This window comes from Lepus europaeus, chromosome 1 (genome assembly GCF_033115175.1).
Source record: "Lepus europaeus isolate LE1 chromosome 1, mLepTim1.pri, whole genome shotgun sequence".
NCBI lineage: Eukaryota > Metazoa > Chordata > Mammalia > Lagomorpha > Leporidae > Lepus > Lepus europaeus.
The window spans coordinates 105,347,532-105,369,248 of NC_084827.1; the positions used below are offsets into that span (position 1 = coordinate 105,347,532).

The following is a 21,717-nucleotide window of genomic DNA, read 5'->3' on the forward strand; positions in this document are numbered from 1 at the left end:
ATATAATTTCATATAATTTTCATTTAAATATATATTTTCATTTGATCTAACTTTTGCCTTTGAATCCTTGAATATATTTAAAATAGCTATTATGGACTTTTTATCTAAATTCTGACATGGGTCACATCTCAGTTTCTATTGACATTTTTTCTTAATTGTCTTATTTTCTTGTTTATTCCCATGTTTGGTAATTTTTAATTTAAAGACTGGGGATTGTATGCTGTACATTGTAGGCAGTCTGATTTGTGTTGCATTTTGTTCTGATCATTTGGTTTTCATCTTCATAATACAGTATCTAAAGCCAAGACCTTGGGAAGAGGAAGCTTTAGTATATCACATTCCTTAAGAGTTATGAATTTCACAACTGCTGGGGAAAGCGTACCCTCAGTACACAAGTTGCATATGAATTTATGTTTCTGTATTATCAGGAATGCCTAAGAGATTAAATTATGTTATTTAGAACTCATGCTTAAATAATAATTCTGATGTTGTCCTTGGGCAGGTGGTTAGCATAGTGGTAAAGACACTGCCTGGGACACTCGATTCTGTATTGAAATGCCTGGATCCATACCTAGTTCCAACTTCCTGGTAATGTGCACCCTGTGAGACAGCAGGGGATGTTCAAGTAGTTGATTTCCTGCCACTCAGATTAAAGAGCCAGATTGAGTTCTCAGCTTCAGGCTTTGACCAGGCCCATCCCTAGCAGTTGCAGGCATTTGGAGAGTAAACCAGTGGTTGGAGACCTCTGTCTGTCTCTTTATTTTAAATCATTTAAATAGATAGAAGATAGCTAGAGATATAGAGATAGGTAGATAAGAAGATGTATAGAAAAAATTGCCCCAAGGTGCTGAACAAAGGGATAAAAGAGACTCCCATATTTCATGAGGAATAAATATGAAATGAAAGTATGACCAATTTATACTTAGTAAATTTAAACTTGACATTCTATCTTCTTGACTAATTATCATCAATAGTTAAATCAAACTATATTTTCCTCTTTGGTTTCCTCCATATAAAGAAATAGATCTATCAACTAGTCAATTCCTCAAAGCAAAATCCTGAATCATTCTTGATTTTTGTCCTTCACTGACTCCTTTCCTTCAAATCACCAGCTCACATGCTGAATCTACTCCAAATATATCTTACTTCCATTCATGATGTCTATATTTTTGCCATTTTCCCACACATCACTGTCTTTTATATGGCCTGTATCATTGCTTCCTAGTAGTCCTAGGCACTTCCTCTCTTGCTTCCTACAATCTATTTACCACACAGCAAGTAGAGTAATATGGTTAAAATTAAATTATGCAATATTCTCATTTAAACCCTTCTGGTGTCATTGAAGTTTATTTAGAACAAATCCAAATTCTTTGCTAGTATCAATAAAGACCTCAAATCTTATCCCAAACCCCTCCTTGATTTTGTCTCTCATCTACTTTCCACTCATCATCACTCTTCAGTTATGCTGAACTTGTATTTGTTCCTCTGATTGTCAAACACAGGGAACTCATTGCTACCTTGAGGAATCTACATTTCCTTCCTTCTGCCTGAAATTCTACTTTCTTGAATTTACCTTTACTTTTTACAAATCTGGTTATATTGATTTTCAAATGTGACCATAACAAGTTATTACTGACTGAATGGCTTAAACAAACACAACCATAATCTTACAATTCTGTAAATCAGAAGACTGGTTTCATTGGGCTAAAGTCAAGGTATCAGTAGTTTGCATTCCTTTCTGAAGCTTCTAGAGGAGAATCAGTTTCCTGGTCATCAGGGTTTTTGAAAAAATCCAGCCAAATAACTGGCATTCCCATTTTCATCTGGATGTGAGCTGATGGCTATTTTCAGTTTTCAAGGGTTTTTAAATTGCTGGATTCTGAATGTCTTCCATCTTCAAAGTCAGCAGTAGCAGGGTGTTTTTGTCACATTTTATCCTTCTTATTTACACTTCCACACTCCTCATCAGTTTTTAATGACTCATATAATTGATAACTGGATTGGGCCTATCTAGGTATTCAAGATAATCCCTGTTCTCACAGAGATTATATCCCAGCCAGGCAAGATAATAATAAGCAAGCAAGTAAGTGATACAAACTATTTCATATTTAATTTGATCTGAAAAATCTGATTTGCCATTTATGAAAACATATTCATGGGTTCTGAGGATTAGGTCACAGACATCTTTTATTTTGCCTACCCCATTAGTTTATTGTTACTCTTTATTTTGGCAAAAATGTTACCCTCCATAATGAGACCAAAAGACTAATTTATTTATTTATTTCAAGATAATTAAAAGACTGGAGGGGATCAAAAGGGAGAAAGAGGAAGAACAGAGATAAGAAGAGGGGAGAGAGGAGAGAGAGAGAATCTTCCATCTACTGGTTCATTCCCTAGATGGTTGGTTGAACAGCTAAGTATGGGCCAGCCAGAAGATAGAAGCCAGAAACTCCATACAGGTCTCCCACCTGCATGACAAGGGTCCAGGTGTTTGGACCACCTTCTGCTACTTTCCCAGACACATTACCAAACAACTGTTTCAGAAGCAGAGTAGCCAGTGTGCAAACCATAACTTTGACATGGGATACTAGTATTGCAAGCAACAGCTTAACCTGCTGCGCCACAATGCCAGCCCCCAAATAATTCTTTATAAATTGTGTCTATATGAGTAATTCTTCCAGAGTATATGCCATTCTATAAAACATTTCATAGCATTTTTTGTTTATCTCTATCCATTGGAATATAATCTATAACAGCAAAGATATTTTTGTTCACTTCTTTATTCCCAGGACAAAAACAGCACTTGGCATATAAAAGATACCAGTAAACCATCTTTAATTGTATTAGTAAATGGATGAATACTTTCATTGATTTGTCATTATTCATTTTTTTTTTTTGACAGGCAAAGTGGACAGTGAGAGAGAGAGAGACAGAGAGAAAGGTCTTCCTTTTCCATTGGTTCACCACCCAATGGCCACTGACTGTGACATCGGGAGTCTCATGGTGGCTGTTCTGGGCTGCCGCTGGCTTCTTGGGCACCTTCAGGTCCAATCACCAGTCTCTCCGCTGTGCCCGAGGAAGAGCCTGGAAGTCACGAGCACACCAAGCAGCACCTCTGCCGCCCGTCATCGTTCCGGCTCGAGCTCTTGCTGGAAGGGACGCTTCCTCTCCCGACAGTGCTTCTTGTGGGCGGGCCAGTCCTTCTGCTGGCACTGGGAGCCACAGTACCGGGCCACCTGGCAGCGCCCACAGATGTTGAACTCCCGGAGCTGTTTCTCAATCACCGTGCAGGGGGATAGTGGCACTCATAGTAGGTGCAGGAATTCTCCTCCTCCTCCACCACATCCCCATTGGCATTATAGTACCGGGTCACATTCAGGATGGGGAACTGCTCCTCTATGGGGTCTGTGGGAAGCTGCTGAATTGCGAGCCAGTATAAGCTTTGCTCCCTTTGTTTGCTGGAGGTCTCTTCGGCTCTGGGCCACCAGCCCCACGGCACCAGCTGCAGGTTGTCCAGGCGGTTGTCCACGGTCACAGCGTTGAGATGCACCACCTGGAACCCAGGGGCCACACCGCCCCGGTGCCGCTCCCACAGCAACTCGTGAAGGAGCCTGCCCGATCCCCTTCCTCGGTTCTTGTCAAAGGCGTAGGCAAATGTCTTAGCACCATTTCCACCCGCTGTGGTCGGTGCACCTCGCTGATCCGAAGCCAGGAGCCAGGTGCTTCTCCTGGTCTCCCATGCAGGTGCAGGGCCCAAGGACTTGGGTCATCCTCCACTGCCTTCCTGGGCCACAGCGGAGAGCTGGACTGGAAGAGGAGCGACTGGGACAGAATCTGGCGCCCCGACCGGGACTAGAACCCGGTGTGCCGGTGCAGCAGGAGGAGGATTAGTCTATTGAGCTGTAGCTCCGGCTCATTATTCATTTTCATTTGTCATTGTTCAAAAGTCATCAATGTGGGGCTGGTGCTGTGGCTCACTTGGTTAATCCTCCGCCTGCAGTGCAGGCATCCCATGTGGGCGCTGGTTCTAGTCCCTGTTGCTCCTTTTCCAGTCCAGCTCTCTGCTGTGGCCTGGGAAGGCAGTGGAGGATGGCTCAAGTATTTGGGCTCCTGCACCCGCATGGGAGACCAGGAGGAGGCTCTTGGCTGCTGGCTTCAGATGGGCGTAGCTCCGGTCATGGAGGCCATTTGGGGGGGGGGGGGACCAATGGAAGGAAGATCTTTCTCTCTGTCTCTGTCTCTCACGGTCTAACTCTGTCAAATAAAAAACAAACAAACAAAGGTCATCATTGTTTGTGTGGAAAAAATCTCTTGATGTTAATTCTTAATGGAATATGCTATAGATTATATTAGGCTTCATAGTATTCTTTTTTCTTTCTTTCTTTCTTTTGACAGGCAGAGTGGACAGTGAGAGAGAGAGAGACAGAGAGAAAGGTCTTCCTTGGCCGTTGGTTCACCCTCCAATGGCCACCGCAGCCCTGCGGCCGGCGCACCGCACTGTTCCGATGGCAGGAGCCAGGTGCTTCTCCTGGTCTCCCATGTGGGTGCAGGGCCCAAGCACTTGGGCCATCCTCCAGTGCACTCCCTGGCCACAGCAGAGAGCTGGCCTGGAAGAGGGGCAACCAGGACAGAATCCGGCGCCCCGACCGGGACTAGAACCAGGTGTGCTGGTGCCGCAAGGCGGAGGATTAGCTTATTGAGCCACGGTGCCGGCCAGTTTCATAGTATTCTTATAAAATTTTTATTTAATTATTCCATTTATAGGAGAGACAGAGCGTTCCTATCTGTTGGTTCATTACCCAAACACCCACAACAGCTGCAGCTGGGCAGGGACAACCCCAGAAGCCAGGAATTCAATCCTGATCTCCTTTATTAGAGGCAGGGGTCAGGGACCCAATCTACTTGAGCCATCACCTGCTGCATCCCTGGATGTACATTAGAAGAAAAATGGAATGAGGAACACAGCTAGGACTAGAACCTGGCACTGGCATTGCAAGTGGATTCCTAACCTGTAGACCAAACACCTACCCCTTTCCTTTTCTATTCCAACACATGCTTCCTGTTTCTTCTAGCTGACATACTGAGTCTCTGTAATAATTGATGATATTTTTGCATTCCTGTCTCTTATTTTTATTATTCATATTACTAAAACAGAACTGGGAAATTTTCTGTTTTCATTTTGCTTACTGTGACAGTGAGATATAATGCCTTTATTTCCAAACCATTTAAAACCTCCTCTGCTGGTCATAACTTCCCATTAAGTATCTAAAATGATTCCAGGTTCTTAGATTTAAAAGTCACTATTAACTCAGTGCAAATTACTATCTGCTACTTCTTTGCCAAGAAGTAGACCCCAAATTGCTGTAACAGCTCAGACAAATGTGAAAGTATATCAAATCTCTTGGACCAATCAGTCCCTGTTAGGCTTAAAGGTTGACATTATTTTCCTTAATACCTAAGAAATATATTCTATCTTAGCATAAGAATAATTCTGCTTCTCACAGGTTTGTGGCCTTGTTTTAGACTAAATTTTGCCCCTCAAAATTTTATGTTGAAGCTCTTATTGGCAGTGTGAAGATATTTGTGGTGGATCCTTTGGGAGGTAATTGCATTTAGGTGAAATCATGAGGATGGGATCTTTGTGATGAGAGAAGTACCCTTGCACTGAGGGACACCAAAGAGCTTGCTCACTCACTCTCACCACTGTGTGAGGACATAGTATATAGGCAGCTGTCTCAAGTAGGAAAGAGAGCCCTCACAGATCTGTAGGCACCCTGAACTTGACCTCAAACAACTAGAATAATGAGAAAGTAAGCATGTGTTGTTAAAGCCATCCAGTCTATGCCATTCTCTTATGGCAGCCTAAACAAACTATTATAATACCTGAATTTTATATTTGAAAACTTCCTCCAAATCCCTCTTTTTGAAAAGCTAGGGATCACAAAGGCAAGTGACTAACTCACTTTTTTTTTTTGAAGAAGTCACTGCAAGAGCCAGAACCAGAACCCAGCAATGTCAACTCACAGTTCAATGCTCTTTCCACCACAATTCACTACCTCAGCACAAATGAGGAGCCACATGGTGAGTGGCATAGCCATGCCCATCAATAATTTAAAAGAAAAAAAAAGTCAGCATTAATTTGTAGTCAAAGGGTTACTAAATGGTCTTTGTTCTTGATATGTAATGATTTTGACCTTCTAAATGTAATTCATTAAAAGATCAAAGCACAGAAATTTCTAGGTTGTAATTGCAATCTTAGGACTTGTTAGCAAATTCAATAATAATTACAGGACCAACTCATCTTATGAATGTAATTATCTGATCTCTGTTATTCTATTCTGATCTGTACATGCTCACCGCAGCAGGTTAGGGCCACTGAATGAGTTGAAGAAGGGGACCAATTTTCCATGTCCAGGCTTGCCCAGTTTGTTGCTGAGTTATCGCATAGCTTCACAAACATACAGATTCACAAACATATACACACTCAGTAGCGTAATTGTTTGCTTCTGACCAGCTTATACTAACCAATCAAGATAACTAGCATTGTGATGGTAAAATTAGAAATTTACTTCAATGTTGGTCATATCTCATATGGCTTCAAGGATATTTGAAGTGTATTTTCTTTTTTAATTTCTTTTTTTAAAAAAATTTTTCTTAGTATTTATTGATTTATTTAATAATACAGAATAGAACTGACTTAAGCCATTATTTAAGTTTGATTAGATTGCTTTAATACGAACTCAAAACAGTCACAGAATACACATTACTTTTATTGTGACTGAATCATATTGTTATATTCTTGGAATTTTATTTTTTCAAAACTAACAGAAGGGGAACTTGGATATCTCAAAAACATGCATGCCAAGACTCTTAATGTTTATATTAACAATAATTTTCTCATCCCTTTGTACATTCGGCCATTAAAATGACTATGAAATTCCTTTCTTATTTGTAGTATCACAATTGAAATAAGACAGTCATAAATTCAGGCAGTGAAATGATATTCTTACACATTTTTCAGATATTAATACAGATAAGGCAAATACAAATTTGCAGTTATTCAGATGATTACAATTAGATTCTGTAGATCATATGTTCTCCCTGATCCATGACAACTAACTGAACACCTGAAAGGAAACCTATGGAACTGAAACTGACACTATGAGGAGCTAGAAGACAGTCTTTTTTTTTTTTTTTTTTTTTTTTTTTTTGACAGGCAGAGTGGACAGTGAGACAGAGACAGAGAGAAAGGTCTTCCTTTTGCTGTTGGTTCACTCTCCAATGGCCGCCGCGGTAGTGCGCTGCGGCCGGCGCACCGCGCTGATCCGATGGCAGGAGCCAGGTACTTATCCTGGTCTCCCATGGGGTGCAGGGCCCAAGCACTTGGGCCATCCTCCACTGCACTCCCTGGCCACAGCAGAGAGCTGGCCTGGAAGAGGGGCAACCGGGACAGGATCGGTGCCCCGACCGGGACTAGAACCCGGTGTGCCAGCACCGCAAGGCGGAGGATTAGCCTGTTGAGCCACGGCGCCGGCCAGAAGACAAGTCTTAATTTTCCTTTAATTGCAACGCATATCTATTTATAGTCCATTGTGTGTATGGAACCAAACTATTTGAACTTTAAGATTTACTACCAAATAAGATGCCAATTAATCACTTCTGATCACTTTTCTTTGTAAATTCTACTCTCCTTTAATTTAATATAACAATCTCTAATTTTCTCCCAAGATTCTGTTCATTCTTGCTTGATTTATTTTCCATTCTCCTCTTCCTCATTAAAATGCAGTTGACATACAAGCCTCTTATTGTCCTACATGGCTTTCTAGGACTAGTGAAATTGACAAAGCTGACAATAGCATCTATACACTATTTATTCACTAAACTTTCTCTGCAGTCCATCTTCTGCCTATAGTCTGTTTTCATTAGTGATCTAACCAGCATGTCAATAGACCAAGATGGATATCTTAAAGCTATATTGGACTCTCTGATAGGTTGAATTGTGTTGCCTCCAAAGATATATTGAAATCCTACCTTGAAATATGACCTTATTTGCAAATCTTCATTTCATGTGCAATCAAGTTGAAATGAAATCATTAGGGTGACCTCCAATCCAGCATTATTGATATCTTAAAAACAGGGAAATGTAGACAGAGACACAGTAAGAATATCCTGTAATGACAGAAGCAGGGACAGGAGTGATGCAGCAACAAGACAGAGAAATCCAAAGATGGTTGGCTTTTGCTAGTGTCCAGGAAGAAACAGAGAAGGATTCTGCCAGGAGTTTGAGAGACAACCTGGCCTTGCTCACAGCTTGATTTCAGGCTTGTAGACTTCAAAGTTGCCAGAGAGTAAATATCTGTTGTTTTAAGCCATTCTGTTTTTGGTTTTAAGTTATAATAGCCTAGGACATAAACATCCTCTCTTACTTCTGAACGTTCCCCTCCTACATTTAATTGATCATCAAACCTCATTAAGCATGCATTTATCTGTGAAAAACTTGTGGGCATGTTTTTCCTTTCAAAATAATTTTTAAGCCATTAGTTTTACACTATTACCACACAATGGTAAAGTGGGTATTTCATAAGTAATCAGAGGAAAAGATGGATTGAGATTTCACAAAAAGGAATTGTTTTTAAGATTTTATTTATTTGAAAGGTAGAGTTATAGACAGAGAGAGGGAGAGACAGAGAGAAAGGTCTTCCATCTTCTGAGTCACTCCCCAAATTACTACAACAGCTAGAACTGGGCCAATCCAAAGCCAGGAGCCAGGAGCTTCTGGAGCTCCCATGTGGGTTCAGGGACTTAAGGACTTGGGCCATGTTCTTTGCTTTCCCAGGCCATAGCAGGGAGCTTTATCAGAAGAGGAGCAGCCAGGACAATAACTGGTGCCATATGGAATTCAGGCGCTGCAGGCAGAGGCTTAGCCCACTATGTCACAGCGCTGGCCCCCAAAATAAGCTTTTTAAGTTTATAAACTTAATTTTCCCTTTTGCTAATGTTTAAGTACATTCAAGGGAGCAATTGCAGTATTTTGAAGCAACAGCTCAAATCACTGGTCTAGGCCTTTAATAGTTCACAGATAGGAGACACTTAAATTCTTGGAAGTCCTTTTAAATTCTAAACTGCAAACTTTTAGTTGTAAATGAAATACATTAAGTGTTAAAGGAAGTGTAGTTAGTTTTTTTTTTTTTTATTCTTCCATTTGATAGGCTTAGTAATATAGCAAGACTGTCAGGCTATCCATAGAAATATATCAGTATATAGTTCTGAATAAATGAGAAAGAGAAAATGTTAAAACCAGATTCCTCTGTGTTAGTTGTAAATGCTATCAAAATGTAAAAGAGTTTATAGAAAGTCAAAAACTCCTGGAAATGCTACTTTAATTCCTATTGCAGCAGGTCCTGAGTTGAGTATTGCTCTAGGCAGTGATGATGCACCAGAACAGTCCATCCTTACCGCCCTTCTGGATTCTTGAAGATTGACTGGTGTCAGAAGAGTTATGGGCTCGCCAGGGAACAGCCAGCCGAGGTAAGCCTCAACATAGTTAAAGTAAGACAATTTGTTGACTATGGAACCTACAGGCATTTACACCTGAGTTTTCAACAGAAACAAGAGGCTGAAATAAACAGAGTTTGTATACATACCTGAAAAATACTCTGTTATACCTACCACTCCACATGTTTTAAGCCTATCTTTTGGCTATGCCTTTAGGAACTATGTTAAATAGAAATTATGCATATTTACCTAGCACTTACTTGCTAAGTTGGGAAAATTTTTGAATTAAGCATAGATAAAATCCAACAAAATAAAATCAATATTTGTGCAGTTCAATGTGCAGTGAACAATCGTAGGCTGAAAATAAAGAAAAGAAAAGAGAAGTAGCAGAAGTTATGTTAATAAGTGGCTGTGAATATTTGTTTTTTTTTTTCATTTTTCTTGCCTATCAATGGGCTTAGTTATCTAATTAAGTCAATGCAGTAAAAAAACACTCTCAATTTGCAGCACAGTAGTTATAAAATTAGACTCTCAATTTGAGACAAATTAAAGCTTCCATTAAAGCAAGTTGATAATTCAGCAACCTTTCTCCAATATCTATTCAGAATGCCTTCATTTAAACATAGTTATGTATTTATCTTCATGCATTTATGTCTGACCCAGATTTTCTGCTATTTACTATCACTTTTCCATGGTTCCTTGAGTTGAATTGATTTAAAAAATATAGAATAAATAATTTTTAGTTCCCCATTCCCTTTCCTATAGATATTCACTTAGAAATAAGCATTTCTAGAGAAATAAACAAGAGTGTTCTGAAAATTTGGAATAATTTCAAAAATCTTCTGAAACTTTGCACTGTTGCTTAAGGAATTGATTTTAGTAGTTATGGAGTTAGAGGAACTACTTATCTCTGATACATTCCTTTTAAATTAAAAATGTGTTTGACTTTTTATTAAAAATCCTCTTTCAAAAGAATGTTAGTGGGAGATGGAGGGGGTAGGGGGCGTAATTCTTCCCAAATGGATATGGTGGGAAAACTGTGAGGAAGCTTTGCACATCAAGCTCTGAAAATCTTGTCTCTTGGTGACAGGGAACACACTTTTGAAATACCCCAGGAGATCTGAAGGATGCCTCACCTAAATCCTTCCTATTTTTGGATATGTCTTTTAATTCTCCCTGGAATGGCTCTGTGCTCTCTTTATAGTTCTCTCCTCATAATGGTGCCTCCCAGCCAAGATTCATGAGTGCCACCACAATAGGCCTGATCCTTTATCCATTTATGTCTCCCACAATTAGTCCTATTAAAGTAGTATTTAAAAACAAATCTGACAACAAAATTACTTGCCCCATGAAATTGATACATTTTTCTCAGGAAAAAAAAAATCACATTGGTTATATCTCAAAGTTGTCATTTAAGCATTTAAAGATGCAAAAGAAATTTTAAATAATGAACAAGAAAACAACATTTATTCTAAAAATCTTATAGCAGGTCTAAAACAAGACAAATGGTATTATTTTGTTAAAAGGAAAATAAACAAAAAGAACTACATACACATTTTTTATTCTATCTTATACTGATACACAAGTTCAAAGCTAGTGAATTTTTGATAAATTCCAGGCAATTAGTCCATATACCCAAGAGCCAAAACAAATGACTCAATAGATTGGGATATGTAACTCAATGAACATGAATCTTTTCTATATGAAAGACTGCTAGATCGAGAAAGAGAAATAGAAATAGAGTGAGTGTGAAAGAGAGAGAGAGAGGGAGAAAGAGTGAGAGAAATATGTAAGTAGAGATAGATCAAGACAGAGTGCTCCCACTCACTTCCTAAATGCCTGTTCTGGCTATTACTGGGATAAGCCACAGCCAGGAGCTGAGAACTCAATCCATGTTTCCCCTATGGGTGGCCATCAGTGTTGCCTTCCAGGGTCTGTACTAGCAGGGAAATGGAGTCAGAATCCAGACCTGGGCATGGACCTGAGATACTTCAATATGGGATGCAAGCATCTTAACCAATATTTTAATCCCTAGGCCAAATGCCTGCCCAATATATATTAATCTTAAAAGCAAGCACAAAATATATTTTGGAAAATTGAATCTCATTTTAATATACTTGAGAAAATCACTAAATTGATTCCTGGGGCAAATATTTTCATAAAACTAATACTAACTTTAAAAAACCTAAATCACGATTTTATTCTAACAATTATGCATCAGGGAGGGTAACTGTTAGTAAAAAGTAAATCTATTTTGAGATATCCTTATTATTACAAAGACCCTTTATAGATGTGATAAATCTTACTAAATAAGCTCAATTTATTGCAAAGTTGCTTTTTAATTACTTAATGACTACAAATATTGGTAAAGAAAAATGTGCTTTTTTTCTAATTTGTACATACTTACTGTCTGTTTGATCTATTCAATATCTCTTAAATGTTCCTGGCTCATTTGTTCATCACTAGGATTTAGCTCCCCCACCTAAAACACATTCTACCTTCTTTACTGATCTAAATTCCATCCATTTTTATGGTTCTTTTCAACACTAGTGGTTCCTTAAATCTTTTTTGCTTTCTGCCAATGGACACTTATTTGAACTCTTTCTGAACTCCCATTTTAAAGACAGCCTCTAACATAACTGTATATCAGTATTGAAATGCTTATAAAATGCATGATCCCATGCTCCATTGTAGATATTCTGATTCAGAAAATCAAAAGTGGATCCCAGAATCTATGTTTTAATAAAAACTACTGATGATTTGGGCTGGATTATGGCCTTTTTCAAACCTGTAACTGCTTTTTTGGAAACACTGCATAGCAGTTAACATCTGATTCATTTATTTGAAATTTGATCATGTACCCATTTGAAGTTTTCATATTTTCTACTTGCCTCTTTGACTACCTGATAAGAGTGTAAATTCATTGATGACAAGGACAAAATATACTCCTTACTGTATTCTACAAAGCACCAAATATAGAGAGGTGTTATTCTATAAAATATAATAAATTATCCAAATAATATGTGCTCATTTCTAAATTATCTGAAATTTATTTATTTACTTTTTATATATTTAATATTGTCTCCTCCCTGAGAATGTAATCTTCTTGAGAGTAGGACTTTATGTATTTTAGTCACATTTAAATCCCAAAGTCCCTAAATTAGGAAAATTTTATTCAGTAAGATGCATTTAAAGAAATCAGTGAATAACAATTAGTGTCTTTCTTGTTTAAATGACTTCCCTTTTCTAGTTACATTTTTAAAACAACAGCAATAAGAACTATTTATATTATTTTGTCATCATATTTTGTTACCAAGTCCTTTTGACAGCTGTCCCCTCAGTGTAAATGGATCACATCATGTTCTTGAGGCCATGATGTGTCATGCAGATCATCTTTCAGAATGAAGGACTGGATTTATTCTCTAGCTCCTGGAAAATGCCTTCATATGTCTGTCCTCTTTGAGAGTTGCCTTGGCTGAAGAAAATTGCTTCATTCAATTTCATGTAGATTTCATTCAAAATTTCATGTAGGCTTGTCAACAATAGGATAAAAAGATCTTCTTGCCCCACTTTTTTAAGACTTTGCTGAACTATTACATTTCCAGAACACTGTGTGTTACCAACGTAGGCATTTACTGTGACTCCATCCGAGGTCAGTTTCTGCCTCTATCAAATCACACACTTTCCTGCCCCTCCCTGCACAATTGTCAACACCAAGATTATTCCTTAATAAACTTCCTTCTACATACTAATCTCTGTCTCACATTTTATGTCCAGGGAAAACTGCCTGTTATGAAGTCAGAGAAACAAGAGGCTGAATGAGATTTCAAAGCTGGAACAACTGCTCCTGGGTGATAATGAAATTGAAATAACTCATAATTGGTGGCAAGTGAGCACAGAAAGCCTATGAACCTAGCTAGCTTCTGTAGCCATGCAATTACGAAAACTTTCATCAGTGGCACACTGGAATGACATACGCTGGAAGAGACTGTGTTACCCAGTGCAGTGCAATAGGCTTGGAGATTTATGGGAGCAATACTATTCTGAAGGACACTGCTATTGGGTTGCTATTGCTTAGCTCTCTCAATTTTCTGGGAAAAGATAACAAGCTAAGAGTGATTAGCTATGAATTAAAGCAAGATGTGAAAGCCAGAGGGCCTCCTTGGTAGCATATAAAGAGGCTTTCATCTTGAAAGGGCAGAGAATTCTGATGACCAAGACTGTAACTGAATTATAAGTGTAAAAAACTGTGTAATGAGATGAAATTCCCAACCAGCGCAGATGTGCCATGCATGCTAAGGTATGTTTTTTGTTGTTTTTTGTTTGTTTGTTTGTTTGAAGAAAGAATGAGAGGGGCTGGCATCGTGGCATAATGGGTTAAGCTGCTACCTGTAATTCAAGTATTCCATCAGGACTAGAGTTCAAGTCCCAGCTGCCCACTTCTGATCCAAATCCCTGCTAATGCACCTGGGAAAGCAGTGGAAGATGGTCCAAGTCCTTGGGTCTCTGCACCTTGTGAAGCTGCACCTAGAAGAAGCTCTTAATTCCTGGTTTCAGCATGGTCCAGCTCCAGAGTTTTTGACCTTTTTGGGGAGTGAACTAGTGGATGGAAGATCTCTCTCTCTCTCTGTAACTTTACCTCTCAAATAAATAACAAATCTTTACAAAAAAAGAATAAGAAAAATGACACCTAGAATGAGCTTGCATGGGATGACACATCGAAAATCTTGATCTTAAAATTCCCTCAAACCCTCTCAACTTGAAGAAGTGGCCAATTAACCTTATTGATTTTCAGCATTTCCTCTTGATCTAACCAAATGTAGAGGTATCTTCCCTAAAAGTGACACGCATTCCCCTTCAGCATCAGCCTTCTTTCCTCCTTTCCCTCTGGCCACCAGGAAAATGATTTAGACATAAGTTTTATGAAAATAGAAGTAGGGATGTCCTGGGTTTGTTAACAGAAATAAGAAATTATATCCCAATGAAGCGCTTGTACCTAATCAACATGTGCCTGCATAAGGTGAAAGAATGTGACAGGGGCTAGACTCTGAGAATGTGATAGAATTGATAGAATATGTATTAAGATATTACTTTTGAAAGATGAAGCAATAATCACTCTTCCAAGGTACCTGGAGATGATATGAACACACCACTTGGCTAGCCCCTCAATGCATGCTGCTTGGTTGGACCATTCTAAGTGAGATGGCCATCTTGTAATTATATGGTAAATGGAGAAGGAGTGATAAAAGTCTCAGAGACATGGGTATGTCAGAAAAGATGTACAAAATAAGGTCAGAAAATTCACTAGACTACTCTATTGCATTCGAAGTGATATCCAGGAGGATATAACATTTACCACAACAATAATGAATATGGTGGTGACTGGTCCCATATCACAGAGTTCACGTGTTATTCCCCTCTTTAGGCCAGGTAAGTGATAATAGCAATGCAGAACTGAGATCATTGATAGTTCTGGAATGATAGTACCTAAAAAAGGAGGCTACATTAAAGCATTTGACTTTCAGAAGGAAGATGATTATAATAAATGAGTATCAAGCCTGGAGTCAAGTTAAGGGATCCAAAAAGTCCACCTCACAGAATGCTGTGGAGATGGATAACATTCTGAAGGAAATAATAGGTAGCAAAAAACTTTATTGCTCATTCTATAAAACCAGTGATGAATAATCAGAAAGCTGAGGGTTATGAATAGTGTACAGATAAGAAATCACAATACCAGGCTCAGTTCCCAACTCAGAGCCTGATTTTGTAATTAAAGTCTATTGAATCAAGAGGAGCCTGGGTGGCCAGAAGGAAGAGTCCTGCAAAACTACGGCAGTTTTACCTGTGTGACCCACTCTCAAACCATTTCTCAAGATACCTTCAGTTGTTTACTTAAGCAGCTACAGGGTAGAAAGAGGTTAGTCAAACATTTCAACAACTATTGGACACAAAACTGACATGATGTGAGATTCAGAAATCTGAATAATATGGATCATGCTCCCCTGATATGGTGGGATAATAAGAGCACAGATAATACATGGAGCCCTGATACAGGATTAGCTCACAGTAGGTCACCCAGTAACCATTTATAGCATCTCTAAATATGCGATGATTATAACTGCTAGTTGTCACCTTCCTATACATTGGATTTTGTCTTGGGGTTAGGAATTATTAAATCCAAGTAGAAATCTCTGAAACTGCTCTAAACATACCCTTAGCCAAGAAAGTAAATAAAACAAAATATTCATTCATGGGAAATCATAGAAATAAACATCATTCTTAAATACCTAAGAGATGCAGAGATAGTGGATACCATTATATTACCATACAATGTTCAAGTCTTTTCCCTGAGAAATAAAGCAAAGCAAAACAGACAATTGTTGATGGATATTGGGAATTACTATAAACTCAAGGAAACAGTAGCCCCAATTATTGCTATGGTCCCAGTTGTGGTGTCTGATTAGCGTAGGTCAGCATGACCTGAAGAATTTGGTGAGTGACCATTGACTTGATCTGGTGAATGTTTTCTTTTGTGTATTTATCAGAAAAAGAAACAGACAACAGAATATATTTATGGTTTTTTTCATAGGCTGTGGTAGCAATTCTGTCGTAACACTGTTGAAAGAAATCCAGGCTCTCTGGACATCTCACAGAACACCCTATTGCTTCACAATTGTATAAATGGCATTATTTATATAATTTAGTAATTGAACTCAAGGGCAAGTAGTAGCTAATGTAATGGAAGTCTTGGTAAGCTACATGTACTCCAGAGTAAGCTAGATGTACTGCATGAACATTCAGGGTCTTACTGTGTTACTAAAAACTTTAAAGGTCCAACACACTAGAACATATTCTCCAAAGTAAAGGACAATCTGCTTTATCTTGTGTATCCCAACAAGAAGAGCAAAACACGATGTCTGATAGGCCAGGAGACATCATATTTCACACTTGGGGATATATTCATTGACTTCAAACATTGGGAGCTTAGAGGGAACCCAGGAGGAGGGAAGAGCTAAGCAAATAGCATTGTTACTTGGGTTGTGATCATGTGACACAGATCTATGGTCAGAAAGGAAGCCATATGGACTTTGTGGCAAGCTCTAGGGGAAAGTCTCATATAGATCCCTAGGCTACTAAAGCAAGACAATGATACCTGCAGTGGAAATTCAAGGCCTTTAAGAAAGAACTTCTTGGATGTTACTGGAACTCATTAGCTGAGACTAGGTTATATTACTATCTTTCCTATCTTTTCTAAGGCCTCTTAAAACCAAAATAGGGAAAATGCTTCCGGAATCTATAAGAAGTGAATCCAAGTGGTTGAGAAGTTGGATTTTAATTGATGTGTGATAAATTGCCCAGATCCCTTTTCATGAAGAAACTTATTTCCTGGTATTGAGAAAAATGTGGTAAGATGACTCTCCACTGTCAGCCTTTGGAGGATCTTCTTAGAAGGTGAAAGCTAGTCTGGTTGGCACATAGAATTAAGCTAAAATCACAATTGACTCTTTTCCATGGGTTGTAATAAAAAAGGAAGAGATTGGCAATGATGTCTTTTATTTTCTATTCTCTGTTTTCTTCCTGCTGGAATTAGAAGTTTCGGGACTGTTTAATCCTTTTTCCATTTAATCAAATTTACTTATCTAACCTGCAATTTTTAAGTACAGGAAATTCTTCCAATAAATATTATCATTTGCCGACGCTGCGGACCACTTGGCTAATCCTCCGCCTGTGGCGCAGGCACACCGGGTTCTAGTTCTGGTTGGGGTGCTGGATTCTGTCGCAGTTGCTCCTCTTCCAGTCCAGCTCTCTGTTGTGGCCAGGGAATGCAGTGGAGGATGGCCCAGGTCCTTGGGCCCTGCACCCGCATGGGAGAGCAAGAGGAAGCCCCTGGCTCCTGGCTTTGGATCAGCGCAGCACGCAGGCCATAGCAGCCATTTGGGGGGTGAACCAACTGAAAGGAAGACCTTTCTCTCTGTCTCTCTCTCTCTCTCACTGTCTAACTCTGCCTGTCAAAAAAGAAAAAAGAAAAAATATTATTCTTTGTTTTTAAAAATAATTTCCATTCTTCTATCACTTATATACAGACACCTTTATGGGAAGAGTTTTTATGATTAAGGAACCAGAGGATGATAAAGACAATTTCCAAGAAATTTAGTTTCTTAGAAATTTATGTGTTATTCTGTGCAAGCTGTAGTTTTTCATAAGTAACATTGAAAAATTTATAGATACCTTTTGTGATAAGTCTGCCTTTTTCTCTTTCTATGTGCTTTGGAGTGACAATATTTGAAGGATGTAGAATTATAGATATCCATCAAAAATAACATAAGTAAACTTAGTACATGGTTTCTTTTTTAAAAGATTTATTTATTTGAGAGGCATAGTAACAGAGAGGCAGAGACAGAGAGAGAGAAAGAGGAAGAGAGATCTTCCATCTCTACTGGTTCACTCTCCAAATGGCTGTAATGACCGGAGCTAGGCCAATCCAAAGCCCAGAGCCAGGAGCTTCTTCCAGGTCTCCCACGTGATGCAGGGGCCCAAGGACTTGGGCTATCTTTTATTGCTTTCCCAGACCATAGCAGAGAGCTGGATCGGAAGTGGAGCAGTCGGGACTCAAAGCAGCGCCCATATAGGATGCCAGTATTGCAGGTGGCAGCTTTACCTACTACCCCACAGTTCTGGCTACATGGAACATGGTTTCTGGTTTATGCATTGGGCTGATCATACTTGCTTTTTCCTTCCTGACAAAGATATAGCCAAATGTTTAACAGTATCTTTAAGAGAATAAAACAATGACGTCATTGAGAAACCACAAAGGTAAGAATGTAGAGACATTTTAGGATTTAGAAGCCTACTGGTAAATAAATCAAATCAGATAAAATACTAGAATAGTAGTTTTCAGTCGTGTACTGTACAACTCAAGGGGGCTCCACTCACGCAGACGTATGCAGAATGACAACTGCATAGAAACATTCAGAGAGACCTGCTAACAGCATCTATGATATATATGCATGTGTAGTATTCCCAAATGATTCCTAAAGGAGTGCCAAAGAAAATCCAATAAATTCCAAGAACAGAGGTGAGTTCTGGGACCATCAGAAAAAGCCACTAAATAGTTAAATACAATAGCTGAGAGAGTAAATCCCTCCTTTGTACCCCAGCAGAAGAGAGTAACTAATAAGTAAAGATTTTTCAGGGTAAAACCATGGAATAAATTAAAGAAAGTTGTTATCTGCCAGGGGAGGGTTTGAAATCCCGAGAGAAGCAACTTAGAGCTTTGGACAAGTCCTAGCTGCTACAGTAGGTAACAGTGGAGAACCCAGACCTGCAGTCTGTTCCTCAGGGAAACAATTTATCCAGCTCCACCTCTGGAGCCATGTCCTTGCCTGTAGTAGTCCATGTAGTCACTCAATTAATTATTATTAGGCAACCAAGACGTAACTAGAGAGTTGAGGATGACCAGCATTACAGGTGACAGAAATAATAAATTCTCCTAGGAAACAAATGAGTAGAAGAAAAAAAGGAAATTAAAATAGTAATTAATATCTTCAGAGATTTTTCAAATTATATTACATTTTTAAAATAAAACCAAACTGTCAGGATAGAGAAACTCAAAGAATAATAAAAACAATTCTCGAAGCTTAAAATAAATTTTAAAAAATGTACAATAAGCTTCTTTATGGATAAAATGACTGAAGATTAAATATATAACTTGGAAAAAAGTTCCTTGGACCATACAATAAAAAATAAAATGCAAGAAGGTATGTCAGAGAGATTACAATAGGAATATGTGGAGCATGGACTAGGAATATGTGGATAAGAAGATTAATAGAGGAGAGAAATCTTTAAGAATAAACAGAAAATTTCCTGAAGAACAGTATAAATGTTTATAATGAAAGGGTCCACAGCATTTATTGGAGAATTACAAACACCTAGACAAATCATGAAGGATTTAAGAGAGAGAATGAGGGAGAATAAATAAACTGACATATTAAGAAGTGAAAATCACATTTATCTCAGACTTTTCTTCAGGAATGCTGAATAATAGAAGATAATGTTATAATGTTTTTCAACTCTAAGTTTACAATTCCATTCCTAGACAAATTGCTAATCACATATTAGAAGAAAATGAAAATCAGGGGCCATGCAAGAACTTAGAAATTTGATTACGTATGTAAGAAAATATGATTTTAAAACTTTTTTGATTCCTTTTTATTTGAAGAACAGACTTGCAGAAACAGAGGGAAAGACAGAGAGTTTCCAACCAATACTTCATTCCCTAAATGGCTGCAATAGCCACAATGGCCATGGTTGGGACAGGTCAAAACCAGGAGCCTGGAACTCCATCCAGGCTCCCACAAAAGGTGGCAGGGGCCTAGGTACTTGGGCCATCTTCCACTGCTTTTCCATTGGATGCAATCCAGTGTTCGTATATGTTAGAAGCATCACAATAGTGACTTAACTTGCTGTCCCATAATGCTAGACACTGTAAGAATATATTTATATACATAGGTATGATTTTTATGTGCATATACACATATAAACTTAGCAAAGTTTCTCAGTATTATTTTATTTTATTTTTATTATTAAACTTTTATTTAATGAATATAAATTTCAAAAGTACAGCTTATGGGTTACAATGGCTTCCCCCCTCCCAAAACTTCCCTCCTACCCACAACCCTCCCCTTTCCTGCTCCCTCTCCCCTTCCAATCACATCAAGATTCATTTTCAATTCTCTTTATATACAGGAGATCAGTTTAGTATATATTAGGTAAAGATTTCAACAGTTTGCCCCCATATAGCAACACAAAGTGAAAAAAAAAACTGTTGGAGTACTAGTTATAGCATTAAATAAGAGTGTACAGCACATTAAAGACAGAGATCCTACATAATATTTTTTTAATTAATTAATTTTCTATGCCATTTCCAATTTAACACCAGGTTTTTCCTTTTTTCATTTCCAATAATCTTTATATACAGAAGATCGATTCAGTATATAATTAGTAAAGATCTCATCAGTTTGTACCCACGCAGAAACACAAAGTGTAAAAATACTGTTTCAGTACTAGTTATAGCATCGCTGCACATTAGACAACACATTAAGGATAGATCCCACATGGGATGTAAGTACACAGTGACTTCTGTTGCTGACTTAACAATTTGACACTCTTGTTCATGGCGTCAGTAATCTCCCTAGGCTCTAGTCATGAGTTGCCAAGGCTATGGAAGCCTTTAGAGTTTGCTGACTTTGATCTTATTCCGATAGGGTCATAGTCAAAGTGGACGTTCTCTCCTCCCTTCAGAGAAAGGTACCTCCTTCTTTGATGGCCCCGTTCTTTCCACTGGCATCTCACTCACAGAGATCTTTCATTTAGGTCTTCTTCTTCTTTTTTTTTTTTTTTTTCTTTTCCATGGTATCTTGGCTTTCCATGCCTACAATACTCTCATGGGCTCTTCAGCCAGATCCGAATGCCTTACGGGCTGATTCTGAGCCCAGAGTGTTGTTTAGGACATCTGCCATTCTATGGGTCTGCTGTGTATCCCACTTCCCATGTTGGATCGTTCTCTCCCTTTTTGATTCTATCAGTTAGTATTAGCAGACACTAGTCTTGTTTGTGTGATCCCTTTGACTCTTAGACCTATCAGAGCCATCAATTGTGAACTGAAATTGATCACTTGGACTAGTGAGATGGCATTGGTACATGCCACCTTGATGGGATTGTATTGGAATCCCCTGGCACGTTTCTAACTCCACCATTTGGGGCAAGTCCGATTGAGCATGTCCCAAATTGTACATGTCCTCCCTCTCTTTTTCCCACTCTCATATTTAACAGGGATCACTTTTCAGTTAAAATTTAAACACCTAAGAATAATTGTGTGTTAATTACAGAGTTCAACCACTAGTACTAGAACAACAACAACAACAAATACTAAAAAGGATAAAGTATTACATTGTACATCAACAGTCAGGACAAGAGCTGATCAGGTCATTGTTTCTTATAGTGTCCATTTCACTTCAACAGGTTTCCCCTTTGGTGCTCAGTTGTTGCCAATCAGGGAAAACAAATGATATTTGTCTCTTTGGGACTGGCTTAATTCACTCAGCATGATTTTTTCCAGATTCCTCCATCTTGTTGCAAATGACTTGGTTTCATTGTTTCTTACTGCTGTATAGTATTCTATGGAGTACATGTCCCATAATTTTTTTATCCAGTCTACTGTTG

The 21,717-nt window shown here is 38.5% G+C and overlaps 1 pseudogene; it reads right to left on the reverse strand.

The window, feature by feature from the left end:
* Positions 1–2,989: 2,989 nt before the first annotated feature.
* LOC133763032 (zinc finger MYND domain-containing protein 19-like) overlaps positions 2,990–21,717 on the reverse strand; it is a 127,311-nt pseudogene continuing 108,583 nt past the window's right edge.